This window comes from Bos grunniens, chromosome 13 (genome assembly GCF_055505025.1).
Source record: "Bos grunniens cultivar Pamir isolate PY7600 chromosome 13, Bosgru_T2T1.0, whole genome shotgun sequence".
NCBI lineage: Eukaryota > Metazoa > Chordata > Mammalia > Artiodactyla > Bovidae > Bos > Bos grunniens.
In genome coordinates, this window is record NC_141177.1 from 7,537,309 (window position 1) to 7,556,227 (window position 18,919).

An 18,919-nucleotide genomic window follows, 5' to 3' on the forward strand; every position below is an offset into this window, starting at 1 on the left:
CAGTTGCCATAACAAAGATCAAAGATCTTGCATGCTGTGACTAAGACCCAGCACAGGAAATAATTTTTTTTTTTTTAAGAATTTTGGTTCTCACTTCAGCAGCACATATACTAAAAGTGGAATGATACAGAGAAGATTAACATGGCACCTGCACAAGGATGACACACAAATTCGTGAAGTGCTCCATATTTTTATGGAAGCTACCTAGATATCTATTGACAGATGCATGGATAAAGAAGTCGTAGTACATATACACAATGGAATATTACTCAGCCATAAAAAGGAACACATTTGAGTCAGTCCTAATGAGGTGGATGAACCTAGAACCTATTATACAGAGTGAAGTAAGTCCAAAAGAGAAAGCATATATACAGAATCTAGAAAAATGGTACTGAAGAATTTACTTACGGGGCAGCAATGGAGAAACAGACATGGAGAATAGACTTATGGACATGGGGAGAGGGGAGGGGAGGTGAGATGGATGGAGAGAGTAACGTGGAAACTCACATCACAATATGTAAAATAGATAGCCAACGGGAATTCTCTGTATGGCTCAGAAAACTCAAACAGGGGCTCTGGATCAACCTAGAGGGGTGGGATGGGGAGGGAGATTGGAGGGAGGTTCAAGAGGGAGGGGATACATGTATACCTATGGCTGATTCATGTTGAGGTTTGACAGAAAACAACAAAATTCTGTAAAGCAATTATCCTTCAATAAAAAATAAACAAATTAAAAAAAAAGAAAAGAAATTTTGCAAGAGATCCAAAGTGCAGTGAAAAGGCAGGATTTAGACATGGGGAGAAACAAAATCCTCAGGTCACGCTAGGTATGGAGAAGGTACAGGACTGTGATGTGGGGGAAAGTGTAGCTGTGAGGGGACTAGGAAAGGAGCCATACGTGAAGGTCCAGGGATAAAATGATGGTGGTTCTGTCCAGGGTTGGGGCATCGGGACGGGGTAGAGGCCCATGGAGTGTCCTTAGCACCTGGACTTATACAGAATTAGGCAGCTTTTGCTTTCGTTCCGCTCGAAACAACAGAAATTTATCGTCTCACAGTTCTGGAGCTCAGAAGTCCAGAATCAGTGTTACTGGGTCAAAATCAAGGTGTCACAGAGCTGGAGGCTCTTGCCCCTTCCAGCTTCTGAGGCAGCTGGCTTTCCCTGGCTTGCAGCCACATCACTCCAGTCTCGGCATCTGTGGTCACATGGTCTCCTCTCTGTCTTCAAGTCTCCCACTGCCTTTCTGTTAGAGGGATGCATACATGAGGTTGCAGTCAGGGCCCACCTGGAAAACCCAGGATAATCTCCGCATCTTGAAATCCTCCTCCATTTAATCGCATCTGGACTTGTCCCCTTTTCCAAATAAGGAAACATTTACAGGTTCTGATATCTTTGGGGGCCATCAATCAACCTACTACACTTCCCCTCTCTGACCTTTGACTTTTCTCATCTGTAACCTTTCACACAGGCTTTTATGTATTTGGAGAACAGTGTCCAGACAGGACAAGACAGCATGTTTTTCTTATCCTTACCCACCCCTCAGTTATAGGTAACTCACAGCTCTCCTACACACCTCTTCAGCCCAACACACTCCCTGCCCAGGAATGGAGCCCACACATGCCTTCTTTTATTCCTTCTGGAAATGTACCGACCCTCTACAATCTGCCAGACTGTAGCTCTCTGGGCACACAGCAGTGGTAAAAACAGACAGAAATCAGGACTTCCCTAGTGGCCCAGTAAGTAGCTAAGACTCCACGATCCTAATGCAGGTGGCCCGGTTTCCATCCCTGGCTGGGGAATTAGACCCTAAACACTGCAGCTAGGAGTTTACAAGACACAACCGAAGATCCTTCCTGCTGCTGCAAAGATAGAAGACCCTGTGTGCTGCAACTAAGAGCCGGTGCGGCCAAATAAATAAAAACAAATGTTAAAAAAAAAACACCAAAAAACAGTGGGAAGTGGGAGGGAGGCTAAAGAGGGAGGAGACACATGTGTACTTACGGCTGACTCATCTTGATGTATGGCGGAGGCTAACACCATATTGTGAGGCAGTTTTCCTTCAATGAAAAATTTTGGAAAAAATCAAAACATAAATCCCTGGTGCTCGTGGAGCCGACCTTCCACTGGTGATGGAGCAGGTAAGGCGACAGACGCTTGCTTGGGCTGCCACAGTGAAGTCCCACCGACTGTGGGGCTTAAACCACGGACATGTACTGTCTCACAGTTCTGGAGACGACAAGTCCAAAATCAGTGTGTGGGCACGGAGGGAGAAGGACTTTTTTTCTGGGCCTTTCCCCCTGGTTGGTAGATGGCCATCTTTTCCTTGCCTCTGTTTACCTCATCTTCCCACTGTGCGTGTCTGTCTGTGTCTAAATTTCCTTTCTGGGACTTCCCCCGGAAATCCAGTGGTTAAGACTCCACACTTCCAAAGCAGGAGGTGTGGGTTTGATCCCTGGAGGGGGAACAAAGATCCCACATGCCTGTGAGGTGTGGCCAAAAGATTGGAAAAAAAAAAAAAGGAGGGGGGGTACCACTGCCAGGAAAGATGCCTGGGTACTTTCTGTCAGCTGGTGGTAGTCATTGCCTCTGGGGAGGGCATCAAAAGATTGGAGAAACTTAATTTTTCCCTGGATACCTTTCTATATTTTAATTCTTTACCCTGTGTATTCATTTCCTATTCAAAATCATGCAGATTAACATAATATATGCATTATATCTTTGTTAGGCAGCATGAAGGTTTCCGACCTCACGCTAACAGCACATACCGTCCTTGAAAGGTTGAGAATTCTCAGTCTGTTCTCTGCTGGATGATGTCAGCAGAAGCCGGGTGACCTTGAGTGTCGATTTCAGCGGTGGTGTCTTTTCAGACACCAGCAACAGTCACTGCCCGCTACAAGGCGTTTCTGGGTTTATGAGGCTAAGAGCCTCTTTACTTATCATGATCTCATCTACTCGACAGTGTTGGAGGTAACTGGGGCATCGGGGCAGGCAAGAACATGTCCAAAGTGACATAACTAGAAAATGCCCAAGCCAGGCTTGAACGCACACGTCTTTCTAAGCTGCTTTCCCACGGCTTGAAGTGACCATCTTTTGAGGACGTCTGAGGCTGTCCATCAACAGAGGTTTAGGTTTGTGAAGCGCTTCTGTGGTCATCGTGTTGGTAAATCCAGTTAATGGTCTGTTCTCAGGCTGCAGCCAACTTGACCGATCAGGAGCATTTGGTGAGGTGGCTGACTCCTCCTCCTTCAGACACGTTCTCCCCTAGGGTTCTAGGAAGTGCCTCTAGACTGGTTCTCCTCCCAGCTCACCGGACACTTCTTGGCATCTTTAGGAGTTCACTGTCAGGACCAAATGTTCCGACCGTGGAGAGCCTCAGGGATTGGCCCTTGGACCTGTGTCTTGTCCCTAGAACCTCCAGTTCTAGGAAATCTCATCCCCTATCATGCCTTTCCGTTCAGTTGCTCAGTCCTGTCTGACTCTTTGAAACCCCATGGACTGCAGCACGCCAGGCTTCCCTGCCCATCACCAACTCCCGGAGCTTGCTCAGACTCATGTCCAGCGAGTCGCTGATGCCATCCAACCATCTACTGTCTATACGCTGATGCCTCTTCCCACATTTATACCTCCAGCTCAAACTCCCCCTTACCCCCACTCACCACCCTGGCTATTCAACTGCTTCCTTGCCATCTACCGGTAAGACTAAGAGTCCTTCATCCCCTCTTCTGTCCTCCCCCAACCCATTCCCCCCTTTACCTCCACATCTCTGCCACACCAACCCCATCTTCTCAGCAACCCAGGCCCTCAAACCTTGGAGTCATCCACTCCTCTCCCACCCCACACAAACCCTATCAGCTGGACTTTCCAAGCAGATCTAGAACCTTACCCCTTCTCTCCATCTCCTCAGTCTCCACTCTGATCTGGGCCACCTTCACCTGGGGCCTGAAATAGCCCAACAGCCTCTCCACTGGACTCCCTCCTCTTGCCCTCGCCCGTCACTTGGTCTACTTGCAGCCGCAAAGCCAGAGGCGATCCTTCAGAGTAAGCCAGCCTGTGTCTCTCCTCTACTGAAAAGCTGCCAGTGGTTCCCTGTCTCATTGAGGATAACGACGGAGCTCCTGGGACTTCCCTGGTGGTCCGAGGGTTAGGAATCCACCTTGCAATGCAGGGGACATGAGTTCGATCCCTGTTTGGGGAACTAAGATCCCACATGCTGCGGAGCCATGATGCCCGCACGCTGCAGTTAGAGTCCATGAACTAGAACTAAAGATCTCGCCCGATGCAACTAAGACCCAAAGCAGCCAAACTAGAAAACAAACTGAGCTCCTTAAAATGGTCCCAATGGCCGTCTTGTTCCTCCCTCCCTCGGCGACCTCCGACCTCCTCTGCTGCTCTTTCCTGCCCTGGTATAAATCCTTCCAGCCCTTCTCCAACACCCAGTACCCAGCACCTACACTTGCAGGAAGCTCTCAGGGTGGGCCTTCCTCCTCCCCATGCCTTTGTGCTTCTTAACTTCATGCTACGGATGTTTGGGGCTGGTTAGTTAGCTTTGTTGTGGGGATAGGGGGGTGGGGGGGGTGCATTTCAGGATGGTCACCAGCATTCCCGGCCTCTCCGTACTGGCTGTCCACAGCATCTCCATATCTCCAGAAATTGCCACGTGTCCTCTGGTGGGGGCAAAATCTCTAGGCGGGGAACCGCGGCCCTTCCTGTAATGTATTCCCCAGATACCCTTGTGCCTCCTCCCTCATCTCCTTGGGGCCTCCACTCAGCTGTCACCTCCTTTTGGAGGTCTCTGTCCACCCCAATTATCACTGCCGCCCACCACAAAGTCCCTGGGTCCCTTCCTGCTATATTTGTCCCCATAGCACTTATCACCATTTCCTGTTATTATCCATCTCTTCTCCCTAGACTGTCAGCTTCAAAGAATATTTGCCAAATTCACTGCTGTACCCCCAGCACTTACAGAAAAACCTGGCACACAGTAGGCACTCAGTAGATGCTTCTTGAAAGAACAAATCCATGTCAGGCTTTGTAACAGATGCATGAGCATTAGACCTTGACCCTGACAGACTTACACTCCAGGCCGGGTGCGGGAAGTAAAGAGACAAATGTCTCAGTGCAGCGGCAGGTGGTGGCAAGTGCCAGGAAGAAAAACAAGCGTGTGTCTTGGTTTCCTAGGCTGTGAATAAAGTTCCACAAACCCGGCGGCTTAAAGCAATAGAGCCTTATTGTCTTGCCCTCCTAGAGGCCAGAGGTCTGAATCCAAGGTGTCGGTGGGGACGTGCGGGGGGCGGGGAATCCTTCCTTGTCTCCTCCTCGCTTCTGCTGGTTTCCCAGCTCTCTTGGGCATTCCGAGGCTTGTAAATCCTGCAGACCAACCCTCCGTCTACCCAACGCCTTCTCCCTGTGCGTCTCCACAGCACCTTCTCTCTGTGCATGTCTGTCCAAAGGTCCCTTTTGAATAAGAGCACCGCGCTTCTTAGATGAGGGCGCACCCCCATGACCCCATTCCGTTTTGATCTCTGTACAGATCCTACTTCCCCAGAGGCCACATTCTCAGCTGGGGGTGGGTGGGGGGGTGGGCAATCCATTACGTTTCTTGGCGGGGACAACGCAGTTCAGCCCCTAATGGTGGGGCGTGGGTTGAGAGGGTGCTGGCAAGGCTTCTGAGTTGCTGGCATTTGAGCGGAGTCCTGAATGAAGGCAGGGGGTGAGTCCTGTGGCTTTTTGAGGGAAGAACATTCCAGGCACAGGGAACAGCCAGTGCAAAGCGGCAGCCAGGGTACCTACCTCAAAATGCTGGGAGGATTCAGTGGCTTAATATATGAAAACCTTTGATTTGAGCCTCACCTGGGGACCAAAAAACAGTCAGCAGGCAGTTAACATGAGTTATTATTACTATTACTATTATTTATCCTTTTAACAGGCTCTAACGTGACGTCTGCTCTGGACCTGGTAGGCTCCTAGGGCCGGGGATACACTTTGAACTAGCCAGACAGCACCCTGTCTTTTTGGGGCTGAACGTCTAGCTGGGGGAGACCAAGAATCCAGTAAGTCAGCAGAGAACAGCTTGTGGTGTGATTGCTGACAGCCCCAGGGCTCAGTGCAACAGGGTGATGTCATACAGGGTGACTGCTGGGTGGGGCTGGGGCGCCTCCACTGGTTAAAGCCCTTTGGGAGGAGGTGACCCTGGAGCTGAAGGTTCTTTCCTCCAGGGGACGTTCGTGGAGAAAGGTCCACTGGTCAGGTCAAGAGCCATGACTAGGCTGCCATTGGCCATGGCAGGGGTGCCCCAAAGGTGAGAATTTAATGAACCTATAAAACTGGCAAGTCAATTCAGGTTAACTGCAAAGAGCAGGACGTCTGATCAAACTGGTCTTAGAATTCCAGACTTCTTTTATCAAACCCCACGACCATCCGATCCCTGTCTCCAAATGAAGAAAACATTGGTGAGAAACAGAATCATTCCCTAGGTCAGACCCCCGTGATTCTGTCTGACTTTAGGTCCAGGTGGGAGCAGTTAAGAACAGGTACTGTGGTTGCCCCTGTAAACCCACGGGTTACTCTCAAAGCGGGTTAGCCACATGACGACGCCACGATTACACATTCTCAGTGGGCTCTCTGGGCTGGATTCAGCACCACTCCTCAGTTCAGTTCAGTTCAGTTGCTCAGTCGTGTCTGACTCTTTGCGACCCCATGAATCGCAGCACGCCAGGCCTCCCTGTCCATCACCAACTTCCGGAGTTCACTCAGACTCATGTCCATCGAGTCAGTGATGCCATCCAGCCATCTCATCCTCTGTCGTCCCCTTCTCCTCCTGCCCCCAATCCCTCCCAGCATCAGAGTCTTTTCCAATGAGTCACCTCTTCACATGAGGTGGCCAAAGTACTGGAGTTTCAGCTTTAGCATCATTCCTTCCAAAGAAATCCCAGGGCTGATCTCCTTCAGAAAGGACTGGTTGGATCTCCTTGCAGTCCAAGGGACTCTCAAGAGTCTTCTCCAACAACACAGTTCAAAAGCATCAATTCTTCCGCACTCAGCCTTCTTCATAGTCCAACTCTCACATCCATACATGACCACAGGAAAAACCATAGCCTTGACCAGACGGACCTTTGTTGGCAAAGTAATGTCTCTGCTTTTGAATATGCTATCTAGGTTGGTCATAACTTTCCTTCCAAGGAATAAGCATCTTTTAATTTCATGGCTGCAGTCACCATCTGCAGTGATTTTGGAGCCCAGAAAAATACAGTCTGACACTGTTTCCACTGTTTCCCCATCTATTTCCCATGAAGTGATGGGACCGGATGCCATGATCTTTGTTTTCTGAATGTTGAGCTTTAAGCCAACTTTTTCACCCTCCTCTTTCACTTTCATCAAGAGGCTTTTGAGTTCCTCTTCACTTTCTGCCATAAGGGTGGTGTCGTCTGCATATCTGAGGTTATTGACATTTCTCCTGGCAATCTTGATTCCAGCTTGTGCTTCTTCCAGTCCATCGTTTCTCATGATGTACTCTGCATATAAGTTAAATAAACAGGATGACAATATACAGCCTTGACCTACTCCTTTTCCTATTTGGAGCCAGTCTGTTGTTCCATGTCCAATTGGAACTGTTGCTTCCTGACCTGCATACAAATTTCTCAAGAGGCAGATCAGGTGCTCTGGTATTCCCATCTCTTTCAGAATCTCCCATAGTTTATTGTGATCCACACAGTCAAAGGCTTTGGCATAGTCAATAAAGCAGAAATAGATGTTCTTCGGGAACTCTCTTGCTTTTTCCATGATCCAGCAGATGTTGGCAATTTGATCTCTGCTTCCTCTGCCTTTTCTAAAACCAGCTTGAACGTCAGAAGTTCATGGTTCACATGTTGCTGAATCCTGGCTTGGAGAATTTTGAGCATTACTTTGCTAGCGTGTGAGGTGAGTGCAATCGTGCAGTAGTTTGAGCATTCTTTGGCATTGCCTTTCTCTGGCATTGGAATGAAAACTGACCTTTTCCAGTCCTATGGCCACTGCTGAGTTTTCCACATTTGCTGGCATATTGAGTGCAGCACTTTCACAGCATCATCTTTCAGGATTTGAAATAGCTCAACTGGAATTCCATCACCTCCACTAGCTTTGTTTGTAGTGATGCTTTCTAAGGCCCACTTGACTTCACATTCCAGGATGTCTGGCTCTAGGTCAGTGATCACACCACTGTGATTATCTTGGTTGTGAAGATCTTTTTTGTACAGTTCTTCTGTGTATTCTTGCCACCTCATCTTAATATCTTCTGCTTCTGTTAGGTCCATACCATTTCTGTCCTTTATCGAGCCCATCTTTGCGTGAAATTTTCCTTTGGTATCTCTGATTTTCTTGAAGAGATCTCTAGTCTTTCCCATTCTGTTGTTTTCCTCTATTTGCATTGGTCGCTAAAGAAGGCTTTCTTATCTCTTCTTGCTATTCTTTGGAACTCTGCATTCAGATGTTTATATCTTTCCTTTTCTCCTTTGCTTTTCGCATCTTTTATTTTCACAGCTATTTGTAAGGCCTCTCCAGACAGCCATTTTGCTTTTTTGCATTTCTTTTCCATGAGAATGGTCTTGATACCTATCTCCTTCCATAGTTCATCAGGCACTCTATCTATCAGATCTAGGCCCTTAAATCTATTTCTCACTTCCACTGTATAATCATAAGGGATTTGATTTAGGTCATATCTGAATGGTCTAGTGGTTTTCCCTACTTTCTTTAATTTAAGTCTGAATTTGGCAATAAGGAGTTCATGGTCTGAGCCACAGTCAGCTCCTGGTCTTGTCTTTGCTGACTGTATAGAGCTTCTCCATCTTTGGCTGCTAAAGGGTATAATCAATCTGATTTCGGTGTTGACCATCTGGTGATGTCCATGTGTAGAGTCTTCTCTTGTGTTGTTGGAAGAGGTTGTTTGTTATGACCAGTGTATTTTCTTGGCAAAACTCTATTAGCCTTTGCCCTGCTTCATTCTGTATTCCAAGGCCAAATTTGCCTGTTACTCCAGGTGTTTCTTGACTTCCTACTTTTGCATTCCAGTCCCCTATAATGAAAAGGACATCTTTTTGGGGTGTTAGTTCTAAAAGGTCTTGTAGGTCTTCATAGAACCGTTCAACTTCAGCTTCTTCAGCCTTACTGGTTGAGGCATAGGCTTGGATTACTGTGATATTGAATGGTTTGCCTTGGAAACAAACAGAGATCATTCTTTCGTTTTTGAGATTGCATCCAAATACTGCATTTCAGACTCTTTTGTTGATCATGATGGCTACTCCATTTCTTCTGAGGGATTTCTGCCCGCAGTAGTAGATATAATGGTCATCTGAGTTAAATTCACCCATTCTAGTCCATTTCAGTTCTCTGATTCCTAGAATGTGGACATTCACTGTTGCCATCTCTTGTTTGACCACTTCCAATTTGCCTTGATTCATGGACCTGACATTCCAGGTTCCTATGCAATATTGCTTTTTACAGCATCGGACCTTGCTTCTATCACCAGTCACATCCACAGCTGGGTATTCTTTTTGCTTTGGCTCCATCCCTTCATTCTTTTTGGAGTTATTTCTCCACTGATCTCCAGTAGCATATTGGGCACCTACTGACCTGGAGAGTTTCTCTTTCAGCATCCTATCATTTTGCCTTTTCATACTGTTCATGGGGTTCTCAAGGCAAGAATAGTGAAGTGATTTGCCATTCCCTTCTCCAGTGGACCACATTCTGTCAGATCTCTCCACCATGACCTGCCCATCTTGGGTTGCCCCACGGGCATGGCTTAGTTTCATTCAATTAGACAAGGCTGTGGTCCTAGTGTGATTAGATTGACTAGTTTTCTGTGAGGATGGTTTCAGCAAATAGCAGGGGGCAGTCTAATTAATTGGAAAGTAACTCCAGGAAGGGTACCCTGAAGAAATGAATTTTGTGTTGGGTTTTGCAGGATGAGTAGGAGATTTCTGCTAACAATAGTGACAGCTAAGTAGTGTCAGGCACTGTGCCAAGTAAACACTATTAATAAAGGAAACATTCAGGTATGACCTAAATCAAATCCCTTATGATTATACAGTGGAAGTGACAAGTAGATTCAAGGGATTGGATCTGATAGAGTGCCTGAAGAACTATGGATGGAGGTTTGTGACATTGTACAGGAGGCAGTGATCAAGGCCATACCCAAGAAAAAGAAAAGCAAAAAGTTTAAATGGTTGTCTGAGGAGGCCTTATAAACAGCTGAGAAAAGAACAGAAGCTAAAACAAAGGAGAAAAGGAAAGATATACCCATTTGAATGCAGAGTTCCAAAGAATAGCAAGGAGAAATAAGAAAGCCTTCCTAAGTGATCAATGCAAAGAAATAGAGGAAAACAATAGAATGGGAAAGACTAGAGTTCTCTTCAGAAAAATTAGAGATACCAAGGAAACATTTCATGCAAAGATGGGCTCAGTAAAGGACAGAAATGGTATGGACCTAAAAGAAGCAGAAGATATTAAGAAGAGGTGGCAAGAATACATAGGAGAACTGTACAAAAAAGATCTTCATGACCCAGATAACCACGATGGTGTGATCCCTCACTTTGAGCCAGACATCCTGGAATGTGAAGTCAAGTGGGCCTTAGAAAGCATCACTACAAACAAAGCTAGTGGAGGTGATGGAATTCCAGTTGAGCTATTTCAAATCCTGAAAGATGATGCTGTGAAAGTGCTGCACTCAATATGCCAGCAAATGTGGAAAACTCAGCAGTGGCCATAGGACTGGAAAAGGTCAGTTTTCATTCCAATGCCAGAGAAAGGCAATGCCAAAGAATGCTCAAACTACTGCACGATTGCACTCACCTCACACGCTAGCAAAGTAATGCTCAAAATTCTCCAAGCCAGGCTTCAATAGTATGTGAACCATGAACTTCCAGATGTTCAAGCTGGATTTAGAGAAGGCAGAGGAACCAGAGATCAAATGGCCAACATCTGCTGGATCATGGAAAAAGCAAGAGAGTTCCCGAAGAACATCTATTTCTGCTTTATTGACTATGCCAAAGCCTTTGACTGTGTGGATCACAAAAAACTGTGGAAAATTCTTCGAGATGGGAATATCAGACCACCTTTCCTGCCTCCTGAGAAATTTGTATGCAGGTCAAGAAGCAAGTTAGATCTGGACGTGGAACAACAGACTGGTTCCAAATTGGGAAAGGAGTACATCAAGGCTTTATATAGTCACCCTACTTATTTAACTTAAATGCAGAGTACATCATGTGAAATGCCTGGCTGGATGAAGCACAAGATAGAATCAAGATTGCTGGGTGAAATATCAGTAATCTCAAATACACAGATAACACCACCCTTATGGCAGAAAGAGAAGAAGAACTAAAAAGCCTCTTGATGCAAGTGAAAGAGGAGAGTGAAAAAGTTGGCTTAAAACTCAACATTCAGAAAACTAAGATCATGGCATCCGGTCCCATCACTCACAGCAAGTAGATGGGGAAACAATAGAAACAGTGAGAGACTTTATTTTTTGGGTTCCAAAATCACTGCAGATGGTGACTGCAGCCATGAAATTAAGATGCTTGCTCCTGGAAGAAAAGCTATGACCAACCTAGACAGCATATTAAAAAGCAGAGATATTACTTTGCCAACAAAGGTCTGTCTAGTCAAAGCTATGGTTTTTCTAGTAGTCATGTATGGATGTGAGAGTTGGAATGTAAAGAAAGCTGAGTATTGAAGAATTGATGCTTTTGGAGAAGACTCTTGAGAATCCCTTGGACTGCAAAGGAGATCAATCCTAAAGGAAATCAGTCCTGAATATTCATTGGAAGTACTGATGCTGAAGCTGAAACTCCAATACTTTGGCCACTTGATGCGAAGAACTGATTCATTTGAAAAGACCCTGATGCTAGGTAAGATTGAAGGTGGGAGAAGAAGGGGACGACAGAGATGAGTTGGTTGCACGGCATCCCCAACTCAATGGACATGAGTCTGAGCAAGCTCCAGGAGTTGGTGATGGACAGGGAGGCCTGGTGTGCTGTAGTCCTTGGGGTCGCAAAGAAGCGGACACGACTGAGCGACTGAACTGAACTGATCAGATCAGATCAGATCAGTCGCTCAGTCGTGTCTGACTCTTTGCGACCCCATGAATCGCAGTACACCAGGCCTCCCTGTCCATCACCAACTCCCGGAGTTCACTCAGACTCAGTACATCGAGTCAGTGATGCCATCCAGCCATCTCATCCTCTGTCGTCCCCTTCTCCTCCTGCCCCCAATCCCTCCCAGCATCAGAGTCTTTTCCAATGAGTCACCTCTTCACATGAGGTGGCCAAAGTACTGGAGTTTCAGCTTTAGCATCATTCCTTCCAAAGAAATCCCAGGGCTGATCTCCTTCAGAAAGGACTGGTTGGATCTCCTTGCAGTCCAAGGGACTCTCAAGAGTCTTCTCCAACAACACAGTTCAAAAGCATCAATTCTTCCGCACTCAGCCTTCTTCACCGTCCAACTCTCACATCCATACATGACCACAGGAAAAACCATAGCCTTGACCAGACGGACCTTTGTTGGCAAAGTAATGTCTCTGCTTTTGAATATGCTATCTAGGTTGGTCATAACTTTCCTTCCAAGGAATAAGCGTCTTTTAATTTCATGGCTGCAGTCACCATCTGCAGTGATTTTGGAGCCCAGAAAAATACAGTCTGACACTGTTTCCACTGTTTCCCCATCTATTTCCCATGAAGTGATGGGACCGGATGCCATGATCTTTGTTTTCTGAATGTTGAGCTTTAAGCCAACTTTTTCACCCTCCTCTTTCACTTTCATCAAGAGGCTTTTGAGTTCCTCTTCACTTTCTGCCATAAGGGTGGTGTCATCTGCATATCTGAGGTTATTGATATTTCTCCCAGTAATCTTGATTCCAGCTTGTGTTTCTTCCAGTCCAGCGTTTCTCATGATGTACTCTGCATATAAGTTAAATAAACAGGGTGACAATATACAGCCTTACGAAGTCCTTTTCCTATTTGGAACCAGTCTGTTGTTCCATGTCCAGTTCTAACTGTTGCTTCCTGACCTGCATACAAATTTCTCAAGAGACAGATGGTCTGGTATTCCCATCTCTTTCAGAATTTTCCACAGTTTATTGTGATCCACACAGTCAAAGGCTTTGACATAGTCAATAAAGCAGAAATAGATGCTTTTCTGGAACTCTCTTGCTTTTTCCATGATCCAGTGGAACTGAAAGGAACCAATTGACTCTTGTCAATACTATGGACTACGTTACAATTCGCATTTGCCCAGAGGTTAAGTTACTTGCACAAGGTCACACAGAGAATGAATAGCAGGGTCAGAATTTGAACCAGGTCAGAAGCCTTGTTGGTATCAGAGCCTCCCAAGATGGCTGGGGTCTGGTTGGAGTTGAGACTTAAGCTGAAGTTGGGGAAGGGAATCCTGCAGACCCCAGAAGGCTTGGTTAAAAATGAAAGACTTTGACTTGAGAACAATGGGAAATCTTTGAAAGGTTTTTGGAGGTAAGGGGCGGGAAATGGGGGTGTGTCCTGATCCAAATTGAAATTTCAATAGATCTCTCTGGCTGCTGAGAGTGGGGGATGGGAGCTGACTGGGATTGGGGGCTGGTGGGAGGCTGTTCCCTTCCTGCCCAGATAACAGCTAATGGTGGATCTGGAGCAGGCCACCACCTCTGTAGAATGGAGTTACGTGGCCGCAGTCGACAGTGTAAGACACTCAGCAGGTAAATCCTACGGAGCTCCCCGATGGGAAGTGGGAGAGGAGAGGGAGAGGAGAGGTCAAGGGTGATGACCAGGTTTGGGACTTGCAGTACTGGCTGGGAAATACGAGCTTTGGTGGCCTGAGATCATGTGAGAATCGATTAAGTTTTGACCAAATCGCCCAAGTCTGGGATTTCTTTGGGGGCTTTACTGTCCTCTGTTTTGTTGCTGTGAAACTGATTTCGGATCGCATTTGAGTGTTTCCTGTCTGCCTTGATTCTCTTTCCCACAGTATTTGTTTCTTGAAATTTGAGGTTGGGAGTTCATTTTTCTTATGAATGTCTTCCTTTTTCAGATGAGTACGTTACTTAGTCTCTTTGCCTCCATTTCTTCATCTGTAAAACGAAGGTAATAATAGAACCTGATGCATAGAGTTATTGGGAGGATCAATTAAATGATATAAAGATTGTATCAGCACCTGGAGGTAGGAAACTCCGGGTGTAGCTGCTCTTTAAGGTAAAGATGATACTGCCAGACGATAGTGATATCTTCTGACAAGAGCTGGAGGTGGGAGTGGCTTTAAAAGGAGGTGAAAGCCCCTAGAAGTCACTCTAGTTACTTAGCAAGTACATATTAACACATTATTGACCAGAGCCGTATCAATATCACTTACATAACAAATCACCAGCCACAGGCTTTAGTTTCTGCAAAAATCCCCCCCCATCAATAAAGGATTAAACATCTTTTTATATCCAGTCACAAACTATTTAAAAAATGTGTATAAAAACTCAAGGGATTTCAGTCACCCAAACAAACACTGAGAGAGTCTTGAATTCTAGACCTGCTCTGGACTCTGCGGTGGTAACTGTATATGAAAGCAACACGTTTCCTGCCTTAAAAGGAAATAGGACACTTAATTTTAGAATAAGCCTTGGGAAGGCAAATCACTGTTGGGATGTGGCGTGATCCCAGAGAGCTTCCTGGAGGAGGTGACCTTTGGTCCTGGCTCTGAAGCAGAAGGACCAGGTGCAGAGGTCCAGAAAGGATGGGAACCAGTTTGACTAGATGCAAGCAGCACATTTCCCGGACCCCAAAGTAGGTCAGGTGACTGGAGTCAATAAACAGTTGAAGGGGAAAGCTGTTTTGTTTGTATTTCTCTATATTGCCATAGATAAAATGACTGGTGGTCAACTTTCTCTATTTGTATATAAATTATGACATTGTACATTGCAAGAAGGTGCAAAATCCAAATCAGGGCCATGGTTGATCTACTGAAGATGTTGCAGAGAAACTCCTTTATGTAAGAAAAAAGTGTGATTCATTGGCTAAATATTTATTGAGCAGCTACTATGGTACCCAGGTCTTTGGTAGCCTGGGGAATATTAGGGAACAGATTCACAGGGTTCCTTCCTTTGTACACAAGCAAAAAGTGCTAAGGGAAGAATCAAGGTGCTTATGTGTTGTGCTGTGTCCTAGGAAGGAAAAAGGGAGTCAGCTCAGATGGGTGCTGAGCAAAGACCTTGAGCTCAGAGATTTAGGGACCAGGCCTGAGGGGGCTCTGCAGGCCAGGTACAGGATTTTCAGCTGAGAGGGAATTTGCAGAGATTTTTTGTAAATGTGCATGCATACTCAGTCATACAGTCGTGTATGACTCTTTACAACCCCACGGACTGTAACTACCAGGCTCCTCTGTGGAATTTTCCAGGCAAGAATACTGGAGTAGGTTGCTATTTCCTTCTCCAGGGGATCTTCCCCACACAGGCCTCTCCTGCATTGACTGGCAGATTCTTTACCACTCAGCCACCTGGGAAAGCCCTTCTGTAAAGGACCAGGTAGTAATTATATTAGGCTCGGAGGACTATCCCTTGTGGCTCAGCTGGTAAAGAATCTGCCCGCAATGCGGGAGACCTGGGTTCCATCCCTGGGTTGGGAAGATCCCCTGGAGGAGGGAAAGGCTACCCACTCCAGTATTCTGGCCTGGAGAATTCCATAGACTGTATAGGCCACGGGGTCGCAAAGAGTCGGACACAAATGAGTGACTTTCACTTTGAGGACCATGTATGATCTCTATTGCAACTATGCTATGCTATGCTAAGTCATTTCAGTCGTATCCAACTCTGTGCGACCCCATAGACGGCAGCCCACCAGGCTCCCCCATCCCTGGGATTCTCCAGGCAAGAACACTGGAGTGGGTTGCCATTTCCTTCTCCAATGCAGGAAAGTGAAAAGTGAAAGTGATATGAGACCCTATTGTACCATAAAAGCAGGCCTGGATAACAAGTGTGTGCCCAAGGCTGTGTTTCAATAAAACATTACTAATAGACACTGAAACTTGAATTTCCTGTGCTAAGTTGCTTCACTTGTGTCCGACTTTGTGCAACCCTATGGATTACAGCCAGCCGGGCTCCTCTGTGTGTGGGATTCTCTAGGCAAGAATACTGGAGTGGGTTGCATTTCCTTCTCCAAAATTTCGTATAATTCATGCATTCTCCAAATTGCTTTCATTTTTTACTTCTTTCCCAACCATTTAAAAATGTAACAAAACTTTTTTAGCTCATGGGCCAGACAAAAACAGGTGGTGGGCTGGATTTGGTCTGTGGGCTGTACTTTGCAGACTCCTGTTCTCAACTCATGGGAACCCATGGAGGGTTTTGAGCCAGGGAATGAAAAGGTGTGATTTAAGAGGGGAAGGTATGAAGACAGGGTGTGATGCCAGAAAGTGGATGTAAAGAATCCATTCCAATCAAGCAAGCAGTTCGTCACTCAACAAACTCTGACTTCCCTCAATAGTCCTGGTACCACTGCAGGGGAACCCAAGATGTAAACGGCAGTTTTACACTTGTGGACTTTGTAACAGCAGGAGAGATTCAAGAGCAAGACAGAAATACTGACAAACTTTAAGGTCAAAAGAGAGATTGTTGGCCGTGTTTAGTCACTAAGTCGTGTCCTACTCTTCTGCGACCCCATGGACTGTAGCCCCCCAGGCTCCTCCGTCCACGGGATTTCCCACACAAGAATACTGCAGTGGGTTGTCATTTCCTTCTCCAGGGGATCTTCCCAACCCAGGAGTTGAACCCGAGTCTCCTGCATTGGCAGGCAGAGTCTTTACCACTGAGCCCCACATGAGGGGTAGGAAAAAGCAAAGGGTGCTTTGAAAAACAGCAGGGTGGCAGACAGGTGGCTGGAGTGCAGTGAGCCAGTGGGAAGTCGGTGGCAGTAGAGGGGAGGGCCGTGGAGGAGTTGGGATTTTTATCCAAGGTGACATAGAAGGTTGTGGAAAGTGTTTTTAAATTGTCGTATTTATAATGCACAATTTACCACTTCACCCATTTTATTTAATGTTTCCTTTTATTATTTACCTGTTTGGCTGCGCTGGCTCTTGGTGGTGGCATGAAGGATCTAGTTCCCTGACCAGGGATCGAACCCAGTCCCCAGGCACTGGGAGCAAGGAGTCTTAGCCACTGGAGAACCAGGGAAGTCCCGTCACCCATTTCAGCATGTGCAATCCAGTGGCATTAAGTACATTCACAGTGTTGTACAACCACCACTGTCAGAATGTTTTCATCACCCCAAAAGGAAAGCGCCAATACCCATTAAGCAGTCCCTCCCCATATTGCCCCCCAGCCCTCTCTGGCCCCCGGCAGCCATCAGTGTTCTTTCTGTCTCTGGGTTTGCCTCTTCTGGATCTTTCATTTAACTCTGGCTTTTTGTATCTGGCTTCTTTGACTTAGCATAAGGCTTTCAAGGTTCAAGCCTGTTGTCTACATCAGTATTCCATTTCTTTTTGTAGCTGAATAATCTACTGTGTACATACACTGAATTTGTTCATCCATTCATTTGTCAGTGGACAGTTGAGCTGTTTTTACCTTTTGTCTGTTGCAACCAGTGCTGTCCACGGAAAGTTTTGAGCAGGCGGGTGATATTTTTTAATAGGCTTTCTCTATGCTGTGAGGGGAAGCGCCCAGAAATGGCAGGATGGGAGACTGGAGATCAGTCAGAACAGGATTCCTAGTCTTGACTGCACAGGGTGAACCTCTGGGAGGTGAAACAAGCCTCTCACACCACTAGAGCTGAGTCCTCAGGTGATTGAGCAGGAAGATGGCAGATTGGGAACCACTGGGGAGAAGGCTGTAGGGGTCCCCTGGGTGCGCAGAGGCCATGGTGCTGATTCAGGGTGTTAGTTGACAAACAAGAGCCAGGTTCAGAACACTCTTGGGGGGAAGGATGCCCAGGCTTGCTGATGGTTTGGAGGAGGGTATGTGTGGAAGTGGGAGTCAAGGGTGGGGGTTTGAAACAAACCCATCAAAGGGTGTGATTCTGTTGACTGGGATAGAGGAGACTTTTGAAGGAGCTGGTTTGGGAGAGTCTAGAAGTTGAGTTTGCCTTATTCAGTGGGAGGTTCCAGGAACCCCCACGCTGAGAATTCATACAGGCAGGGGCCATGAGGAGTTCAGGGGCCTAGAAATCTCCCAGGTGAGAAATCAGGAAAGACCTCCTGGAGATGATGTGGCAACCAGGACTTGAAGAGTGGGTGTTATGCCAGCAAGCAAGGGAAACAGGAGAAGGAGCCCCAGGGGGACAGACTTGGGACATGCTTCCCAGCTTCACTGAAAAACAGGGCGATAGGGTGGGAAAGTCAGGTATGGGGTTTGCTGATGGGGGGAGTCAGGGTTGCATTTAATTAGTGAAGAATCGCTCAGAAAACAGCAATGAGACAGGTCACTGTGAATGTTTTGTTTAATGGCGGGTACTTTCATACCCTTTATTTGTTTTAATCAAGGTTTTAAAGTTGAAGAATGGTTGATTCGCAATGTTGTGTTAGTTTCTGGTGTACAGCAAAGCGATTCAGTTATACATTTATCATTTTTCATATTCTTTTTCATCATAAGTTATCACACGGTTCCCTATGCTATCCAGTAGCACCTTGTTTATCTATTAATATATATAATAGCTTGAATCTGACAATTCCAAACTCCTGATTTATCCCTTCACACCTTTTAATTCTTTGGCTCTTCAGTCCAACTTCATGAGACTGGAAGTACTGTTTGTAGGCAGAGAGCCAGGTGTAGGGCGTTACGGAAATTAGTTGGGGTTTTGTCACCTGACGCCGGTAGACTTCGTTCCGAGCGGCTCAGGCCCTGATTGTACGTGTCCCAGGGGCCTCTCATTTGGGGTAGACTTGGAGATGGTGTGGACTACGTGTGTGTGTGGGGTGTGTATGTGGAAGGATA

General features: G+C 46.3%; 1 protein-coding gene, 1 long non-coding RNA gene and 1 other non-coding gene across 6 annotated transcripts in view; 2 read left to right on the forward strand and 1 right to left on the reverse strand.

The window, feature by feature from the left end:
- Positions 1–7,184, reverse strand: part of LOC147360064 (uncharacterized) — a 31,624-nt gene extending 24,440 nt beyond the window's left edge. For 2 of the 4 annotated variants that reach the window (XR_015138936.1, XR_015138935.1), the window contains exons 1-2: positions 2,766–4,957; positions 2,002–2,226 (exon numbers count right to left, since the gene is read on the reverse strand). This is a non-coding gene — a long non-coding RNA (uncharacterized LOC147360064). Of the gene's footprint in view, positions 1–1,016; positions 1,244–2,001; positions 2,227–2,765 lie in introns of those variants that run through there. The other 2 variants (XR_015138937.1, XR_015138938.1) reach the window with 2 other exon arrangements.
- LOC147360065 (U6 spliceosomal RNA) lies at positions 87–193 on the forward strand. Its single transcript, XR_015140088.1, has one exon. It is a non-coding gene; the product is annotated as a U6 spliceosomal RNA (small nuclear RNA).
- ZMYND8 (zinc finger MYND-type containing 8) overlaps positions 2,012–18,919 on the forward strand; it is a 152,730-nt gene continuing 135,822 nt past the window's right edge. Inside the window, exon 1 of the mRNA XM_086331551.1 lies at positions 2,012–2,138. The gene's annotated coding sequence lies outside the window, so the exon portion shown is untranslated. The remainder of the gene's footprint in view (positions 2,139–18,919) is intronic.